Source organism: Vigna umbellata, chromosome 9 (genome assembly GCF_029865625.1).
Source record: "Vigna umbellata cultivar VRB3 chromosome 9, Vumbellata_1.0, whole genome shotgun sequence".
NCBI classification, from domain to species: Eukaryota; Viridiplantae; Streptophyta; class Magnoliopsida; order Fabales; family Fabaceae; genus Vigna; species Vigna umbellata.
Window position 1 is genome coordinate 17459453 of NC_142173.1, and position 9759 is coordinate 17469211.

At 41.7% G+C, this 9759-nt stretch overlaps 1 long non-coding RNA gene across 1 annotated transcript; it reads left to right on the forward strand.

Annotated features, from left to right (window-relative positions):
* The first annotated feature begins 8191 nt into the window (after positions 1-8191).
* Positions 8192-9524, forward strand: LOC148192762 (uncharacterized). Its single transcript, XR_015782289.1, has 2 exons — positions 8192-8527; positions 9257-9524. It is a non-coding gene; the product is annotated as an uncharacterized LOC148192762 (long non-coding RNA).
* Positions 9525-9759: the final 235 nt, after the last annotated feature.

The window sequence follows — 9759 nt, forward strand, 5'->3', positions numbered from 1 at the left end:
CATCACCATACAGATTTCATCATTTTAATAAATCCAACTATACAATAGTCATACACCGTTCATACATATCCAAATCAACATACATTTCAACCAAATCAGAATCATATTCAATATCAGAGATCGTTCATAACAGCTCAAACAGAATATTTTTCATACAGGCAAATCAGATCATACAACATGCAAGTATAAATTAAACATATAAGCTTCCCTTACCTGGATAGCAGTACACGTTTAACAGTATAACTTGAATTTGCCCAACTATGGCTTTCTACCCTCCACAGATCTTTCTTACGCTCCTTAACTAAGTCTAACCAAAGAAAACTCAGAAAACTCAGTTTATATCTTTGCATGCAACTGAAATAGGGTTCGCAGTAACTCCAGAAACTAGGGTATGGTTTGGAAACTTACCGGTTACAGAATCGGAAGGGGTTCGGATCAAAATGAAGCTCACTAGTCCGTGAACGTTCCTACGGTCTCTGAAAATTGATCGGAGTAGAAAGGAATGAGTAATAGTAGAGAGAAGTTGAAGGTTTTTAGAGAGAAGCGAGAGAAAACGAAAGGTTGTGTTCTGAGGAAGAAGATGAGTGGTGCAGGTGAGAGAGATTTTCAAAAACCCAGTTTTGTTAAACTCACGTTCGTTCGAACGAACGTCTCCCAAGCCGACACCTGCACACTAAACTCTGAATTGGAAGCTTCTCCCGCGACAGGTAGCGTGTGTGCATGTGGTGCAAAGTGCGTTTTTAATGTTTCAGAGGAATGATGGGCGTGTCTTTCAATGCACGGCAGAGTGGATTAAAGGGAATTAATTTTGATTTGACATGTATTTCAGAGATAATTATTTTAGGGTCTCACATTCTCCCTAACTACAAAAATTTTCGTCCTCGAAAATTTAGAACTTACCCGTAAACAAGTGTGGATACAAGTCCTTCATTGCACTCTCCACCTCCCACGTTGAATCTCCAGTTTTAGCGTCCCACACTACCTTCACTAAACGAACGTCCTTCCCTTTGTGTAGCTTGGTGCGAACGTCTTCAATAAGGACTGGTTGCAACTCCAACGTTCGGTCTTGGCGTAATTGGACGTTCTCCAACTCCAACACATGAGAAGGATTAGCTATGTACTTCCGGAGTTGGGAAACGTGGAAAACAGGATGAAGATTCGACAATTGAGGAGGCAAGGCAAGTTCATAAGCTACTGGTGCAATCTTCTTCAAAATCTGGTACGGCCCTATGAACTTGGGAGACAGCTTCTTTGGACGAACGGCTCGGCCTACTCCAGTGATCGGATTAAGTCTAAGGAAAACATGGTCTCATGCAGCAAATTCCAATGGTCTTCTTCTTCTATCCGCATATGATTTCTGCCTGCTCAGGGACGTCTTCAACCTCTCTTGGATTAACTTCACTTTGTCAGTCGTTTGCTGGATGAGCTCAGGTCCAGTTAGCACGTTCTCTCCATCCTGGAACCAGCAAAGTGGCGTTCGGCATTTTCTCCCATAAAGAGCTTCAAACGGCACCATTCCAATGCTAACTTGATAGCTGTTGTTGTACGTGAATTCCACTAGCGGCAGGACTTCATCCCAGGCGCCTAAATGATCTAGGACGCACATCCTCAGTAAGTCTTCCAGCGTCTGGATGGTCCGCTCAGACTGGCCGTCCGTTTGAGGGTGATACGCTGAACTCATCTGCAGTCTGCTTCCTAATTCACCTTGTAGAGATTTCCAAAACCGAGATGTAAATCTCGTGTCTCGGTCAGAAATTATGCTAGAAGGCACCCCATGCAGACGAACGATCTCCCTGATATATAACTTAGCCAAATTCGTCATCGACATCTTCAAGTTAACGGCCAGGAAGTGGGCGCTCTTCGTCAATCTGTCCACGATCACCCAAATTGAGTCATGATTCCTGACCGTGCGTGGTAAATGAGTCACGAAATCCATGGAGATGCTGTCCCACTTCCATTCAGGAATCTCCAACTGCTGAAGTAAGCCTCCTGGCCTTTGGTGTTCAGCCTTTGCACGTTGACAAGTCAAGCAGGATGCCACAAAACGAGCGACATCACTCTTCATTCCAGGCCACCAAAACGACTGCCTAAGATCCTTATACATCTTAGTCATACCGGGATGTATGCTAAGACGACTATGATGTGCTTCCTCCAATATGATCCGCTTCAGCTCGCCATCATTAGGAACGCACGTCCTACCCATGTATCGTAATAGGTCGTCCGTTCCCGTATTGAACTCCTTGGTTTTATCTGAACCGAGCGCGCTTAAAATCTTCACCAAGTCCTCGTCCTCGCGTTGCTTCATCCTGATACGATCAAACACATTGCTTGATATTCTAAGGTTACAGCATTTGATGCTGTTCGGTTCCAAGTCAAACTGCAACCTTAGATCTCTAAAGCTCTCCACCAAACTAAGTTCTTTTACCATCATTACTGAGACGTGAACTGCTTTCCTGCTTAGGGCGTCCGCCACTACGTTCGCCTTTCCCGGATGATAAAGCAGCTCAAAGTCATAGTCCTTTAAGAACTCCAACCAACGTCTCTGCCTCATGTTCAACTCCTTCTGATCAAATAAATACTTGAGGCTCTTGTGATCACTGAAGACTTGGAATGTAGATCCGTACAAGTAATGCCTCCAAATCTTCAGTGCAAAAACGACCGCTGCCAATTCCAGGTCGTGCGTTGGATAGTTCTTCTCATGAATCTTAAGTTGACGAGACGCGTATGCTACCGCTCGCTTCTCTTGCATAAGCACACAGCCCAACCCTTGATGAGATGCGTCACAGTAAACTTCAAAGGGCTTGGACGTGTCCGGAATGACCAATACTGGAGCGCTCGTCAACTTATTCTTCAACTCTTGAAAGCGTTCCTCACACAAATCAGTCCACGCGAACGGTTGGTCTTTCCTGGTAAGCTGCGTCAGCGGTGCTACTATCTTAGAAAACCCTTCAATGAAACGCCTATAGTAGCCCGCTAGACCAACGAAGCTCCTTACCTCCGTGACCGAACGCGGACTTGTCCATTCCATAACCGCTCGTACCTTTGCTGGATCTACCGAGATCCCTCCAGCTGACACAATATGTCCCAAAAATTGCACCTCCTTCATCCAGAATTCACACTTGGACAGTTTGGCATATAACTCCTTTTCCCTCAACACGGTTAGTACTGCCCTCAAGTGTTCTTCATGTTCGTCCTTGGTCTTGGAGTAGATGAGAATATCATCTATAAAGACGACCACAAACTTGTCCAGGTACGGCCTGAAGATGCGATTCATATAATCCATGAATACTACAGGAGCGTTCGTCACTCCAAATGGCATCACTACATACTCGTAGTGTCCATAACGAGATCTGAAAGCAGTCTTCTGGATGTCGTCCTCCTTCACCCTGATTTGGTGATATCCTGAACGCAAATCAATCTTAGAAAACACCGTCGCCCCATGCAGTTGATCCAACAAGTCGTCTATCCTTGGCAAGGGGTATTTGTTCTTGATGGTCAGCTTGTTCAATTGCCTGTAGTCTATGCATAACCGAGAGCTGCCATCCTTCTTTTTCACCAAGAGCACAGGCGCTCCCCATGGTGATACGCTCGGCCTTATAAATTGCTTCTCCATCAACTCTTCAATCTGCTTTTTGAGTTCAACCAACTCTGCAGGCGCCATCCGATATGGTTGAACTGAGATAGGGGCTGTCGTGGTCACCAAATCAATGGTGAATTCAACCTCACGAACAGGAGGCAGTCCAGGGATCTCTTCCGGAAAGACGTCTGGAAATTCATTCACGACCGTTCGCTCAATACTGCCCTCCCTGGACGTTCGTTCTTTTCCCAATTCTCCGAACTCCTGATCCTCATGCGTCATGATCAGGAAACAGCTTGCTCCTTCCATTATATCCTCCTTTAATTGACCGAGCGTTACCGATAACTCCTCTTCTTCATCCGGAAAGATCAACTCCTTATGGCCACAGTCTATAAGAATGCGATTGGTAGCCAACCAATCCATTCCTAAGATCACCTCCAATTCCTTCAAAGGTAAACAGATCAAGTTCACCTTATAACTATGCCCCTCAACCACAATAGGACATCTAATGCATACGGTAGATGTCCTAAGCTCTCCAGCCGCTGGGGTTGATACCACCAAGTCGAACTGCATCTCTCTCTCCACTATTCCCAGTTTTTCAACACACGCCTTCGAGATGAAGGAGTGCGTCGCCCCAAAATCAAACAACACACAGCAAGGCGTTCCATAAACAAAGCAGGTACTGGTGATGAGTGTACCTGAGCTCGCTGCCTCAGCGCTCGTTATCGCATATACACGTCCCACTGCTTGGGCTCGACCACCTCTTGGTTGGTTTCTTCCAGCATTTGGTGGCCTCATCACTCATCGTCCACCCATGTTGCACTCGTTCTCCAAGTGCCCATTTCGTCCACATCGGTTGCAGTGCTTTCGTCCAACTAGTTGAGGGCAGAACGAACGATAATGCGGCCCTCCACACTTGAAACATGTAACGTTACCTTGCTGCCCAGACTGTCCGGCAGGGACCAAGGCTTGAGACCCACTCGAGTTTGTTGACTGATTTGGACGACCGTAAGGAGATCCCCTCTGATTGACATTTCCCCTTGAGACAATCGGTCCCCTTACTGTTTGTTGTTTCTTGTGTCGTTCAGCTTCTGCCATGTTCTTCTCCAACACCTTGGCTCTCTCAACCATGGCAGGAAACATTCGTATGCACAAACTTGAAATCAGAACCTTCAAATCACTCCTTAGACCGTTCTCAAACTTCCGACATTGCCACTCTTCACTGGTAGCCATTGTATTAAATCTGACAAGGTGTTTAAATTTGTTGGTGTACTCTGAAACAGACATCCCACCTTGAACGAGCTGCAGAAACTCTACCTCCTTGGCGAAACGAACGCTGTCAGGGAAGTATTCTTCATAAAACTTGCTCCTGAATACTTCCCAAGTAATTGGATTTTGAGCGTCCGTTAAGATGGCCCTCATGCTTGCCCACCAGTGGCTTGCTTCCCCAGTAAGAAGGTATTCGGTGAAAGCTAGCCTGTTCTCATCCGGGCATCTTTTGGCATTGAATATTCTCTCCATATCCCTCAGCCACTGATCGGCTTCGTCCGGAAGACATTTCCCACTAAACTTGGCAGGGTGATGCTGAAGGAAGCTCTCCAAACTCCACTCAGCAGCAGGTTGGGCAGCGTTGGAAGAGGATGCTCCAGGCACACCTCTTGTGGCATCAAGAATCTCCAACAGTTGCCTCTGTGTGGTTTCAGCGTTGGTACGTGAGGCCTCCAAACCCTGCATGGCTTCCTGGTTTTGACGCATCAAAGCGGTGTTCTGCTCCATTAACGTTGTATTTTGTTGCTGTAGTATATCAATTACCGTCTCCAACAACCTAGCGTTGTTGGACGTGTCAGGCTCATTCGGTTGTGGTGGAGGAGGTAGTCTAGGTGCCATTTGTTCTCTGGACACAGAGAAAAACGAGCGTTAGTTATGTTCAAGAGTTAAAATAATAATAACTCATTAAACATACAATAAGCACACAGCAAAAACACAGTGCACTCATAACCTACAATGTCCCTTAAAAGAACAAAACTGCTCTGATACCACTAATGTAACATCCCAAAATATAGTAATTACCATAAATCAGAATTAATTACAATTAACAGTAAAATAAACAGTCTTTATATACTTAAGTGAAGTTCCAGAGCCGAACGACTTCAATACACAAGAAACGCGCATAAACGCATACAGATGAAGTCTAAAACGAACGGCTTAAGTGCAAATATACAAGAGTTTAGGACGAACGGTTTTAACAAAATATTTAACCGAACGTCAAAATAACCTAACATTTATAACCTAACATCTACGAGCGCTCTAAGGCTCGGCCTTTACTTCTACTTCAACAAGATTAGCGTCTTCCAAATTTTCTTCTTCCAGCATTTCTTCAAGAAACGCACCACCATCTGCTCACATCCACACGGATGATCATTGCAAAACAGGACGAACGTACATGGACAGTTTGACAACACAAGGAAAAATGAAAGGGTAAGCTTATAATATTTAATTCATACAAACCACACATACAAATACACATACATTTAACATTTCAATTTACACATACAACAAGTAACTTAACATGTAATAACCTAGAAATATATATATATATATATATATATATATATATATATAAGACAGACCGTCCGGACTGTATGAACCATGTAGTTACAAGCGTCCTTGCACCCGAGTGGTGTAGTAACTGATACACTCTCACAGCTGCCACTCGAGGTTAGTCCGTTCTTACGTCGCCCATGTTAACTTATGGACTAAGGACCTCCTGCCGTTCCCACACATGACTACCCTCTTCTACATGAAGATGAGCATCACGGAACATCAGGGTGGACAGCGAGTCTTAACTTATCCATGTTCATACTTTACCAAATTTAATAGTTAACATATCTGAGACGTTCCTCCTTGGAACGCTCGTTCAAATTCCATACTCGTATAACCATTTAATATAGTGTTCAAACATCTTAACATTTCATATTTATCACATTTTCCTTCTAAGTTCCACTCTCTTAAAATGACGAACGTTCAACCTTTTGAAAGAAGAGGACGAACGTTAAAAACCAGATTTAGAATAACCTATTAAAATCAAAAAGACTCCAGAATAATAAGACAAATTTCAGAATATTTTAAGTACCAAGAGGTCGGATTAACGCAACTGGGACGAAGGTACATCAAAGGAATATTTAACTACATTGGGAACCTTTTACTAAGTATTTGGACGAACGCTATTTACGTTCGTTAAGGAATCAAAGATACGGACGAGCGTTCAATCTAAGATCGAACACTTCATTAATGCGAACGCTAGGTAGATGACCGAGCACCAATCATGACGAACGCTTGGTATGAGACCGAGCGCTATTTAGGACGAACGCTTCGGTATAAGACCGAGCGCTATATAGAACGAACGTTCGGTATAAGACCGAACGTTACGTATTTTAAATTTCAAAGTTATTTTTATACAGCTGAGCTGAACCGAACGCTCAGACATTCAAATGGGGACGCTCGTTCTCGAGCAGAGCTCTTTCCAAATGAAAGAATTCCCTTCTAAGTTATTTCCAGGGAAAACCGAACGGTATAAGACCGTATGGTGACGAGCGTATTATATCATAGGTAATGATTTAAGTTTCAGATTTTTCAACCTTAACAGATTTCCAGATTTCAACATTTCAACTCATACTTTATGCTTCCTATGATTTTCAAATTTATAAACTTTATAATCCTTCATTTCCAAATTAATTCACATTCAACATCACCATACAGATTTCATCATTTTAATAAATCCAACTATACAATAGTCATACACCGTTCATACATATCCAAATCAACATACATTTCAACCAAATCAGAATCATATTCAATATCAGAGATCGTTCATAACAGCTCAAACAGAATATTTTTCATACAGGCAAATCAGATCATACAACATGCAAGTATAAATTAAACATATAAGCTTCCCTTACCTGGATAGCAGTACACGTTTAACAGTATAACTTGAATTTGCCCAACTATGGCTTTCTACCCTCCACAGATCTTTCTTACGCTCCTTAACTAAGTCTAACCAAAGAAAACTCAGAAAACTCAGTTTATATCTTTGCATGCAACTGAAATAGGGTTCGCAGTAACTCCAGAAACTAGGGTATGGTTTGGAAACTTACCGGTTACAGAATCGGAAGGGGTTCGGATCAAAATGAAGCTCACTAGTCCGTGAACGTTCCTACGGTCTCTGAAAATTGATCGGAGTAGAAAGGAATGAGTAATAGTAGAGAGAAGTTGAAGGTTTTTAGAGAGAAGCGAGAGAAAACGAAAGGTTGGGTTCTGAGGAAGAAGATGAGTGGTGCAGGTGAGAGAGATTTTCAAAAACCCAGTTTTGTTAAACTCACGTTCGTTGAAACGAACGTCTCCCAAGCCGACACCTGCACACTAAACTCTGAATTGGAAGCTTCTCCCGCGACAGGTAGCGTGTGTGCATGTGGTGCAAAGTGCGTTTTTAATGTTTCAGAGGAATGATGGGCGTGTCTTTCAATGCACGGCAGAGTGGATTAAAGGGAATTAATTTTGATTTGACATGTATTTCAGAGATAATTATTTTAGGGTCTCACAGAAAATGTCGGGGAAGTCCCCTAATTTGCTCACGTTTAAAGGAGCTCCAAATGTGAAGGTATTCTTCTACCTTTTTGTACTCTGTTTTCTACTGTTATTTTCCTATTGGCAAATGTGTCTGGGTTAAATATGTTAATATGGTTTAATGTTGAATTTATATCCTTAGTATGTTACTGTATTCGTTAATTTGAAATTTGTTTCTTGTAATGTGCTCAATGATTCATTCTTTCACTTCTAGGGTCTCAAAGACATAGCAGAAACGTTGTCTATTGGTTTAGACAGGTCAGCTTCGGACACTATCACGCCCAATGGTACGGAAAAACTAAACCAGCTACGGAGGCCATTGTTGAGGTTTGAATGAGCTCATTTTTGTTCTGAATATTTTCCGTGTGGATACATCACATGCGGTGTATTCTGGGGCCCTATACTTTTCTATTACCTGGAGAGGACGGAAGAGATTGATTATATTTTCAATTTGATTCTTACCTTTTGAAAAGAATATGCGTTGTTAAATTGACTGCTTAAATTTTTTATTTTGTTAACGTTACCGTCATGTGTGAAAACATAATTTATGGTAGGTTAAAGTCCCTGTGTTGTCGGAAGATTGTTTTCCTTATGAAGGAAATTTTATTTTTGCAAGAGTACAATGATTCTAAATCTGGAGATGGTGAACATTCAATGTTGGCAGTCAAATAAATTTGATGAAATAGACTTCCTTTCTCCCGGAATCTTCTCTTTTGATAAAGAACAAAGCCTGAGATAGAGAAATATTTTGAAAGTGTTTTGAACTGTGGGCTCTTTACCTGTCTTTGTAATTAAGTCATTATATAGTTTCATATCAGTTTCAGCAATGAAGGAATATTCGCTTTACTAATGTTAGTCTTAAGAGAGAGGAAACTAGGCACGCGATGCACTGCATGTGTTTATAAAGCATATATATACATATACTGTTACTCTGATTGATCTCCGGAGCTTCTGTCAACCATCATCCAAACTGAGATCTTGATAACTCTTTCCTTGCGATTACAGTTGCTCAATCTGCTTGCCTTATTTTGATTCAAACATACTTTGATTTTTCAGGACTTCCTCAACCAGATGATGATAAGGTCTTCAAATCATGATGACCTAGGTTTTAAGCCTTCCTTCTTCACCTTGTTTTTTATTCAGCAACGACTTTCAATTCTCTTGTTCATTAGATCATAACATGAGCTGTTATGATTTATCACATAGAAATTTACCTCTCTATAGCAGTAATAGACTATATATTATATTGAAGCTAATGAATTATGAATCTATGTTGTAAATAAAATTTTGCTATCAAGATAAGGTGTACGTTGGTTTGGTGCTACCACGTCTTATGCCAGTTGCTTTTTTATGTTGCTTTTTTATATGATTCATAACTTCTATTGTATTCGTTTTTCCCAACATTGTTATCGTCCTCTCCTAATGGACTGATTAAGTACAAACACCTTTTTTTTCCCGTAAGATTTTCTAGAAGTGAAAAATACAAGGAAAAATTAATGTAATTTCTTTGTTTATTAAAATTAACAAAAAGAATGTCTGTAAGGCCTCGGAAATTAACT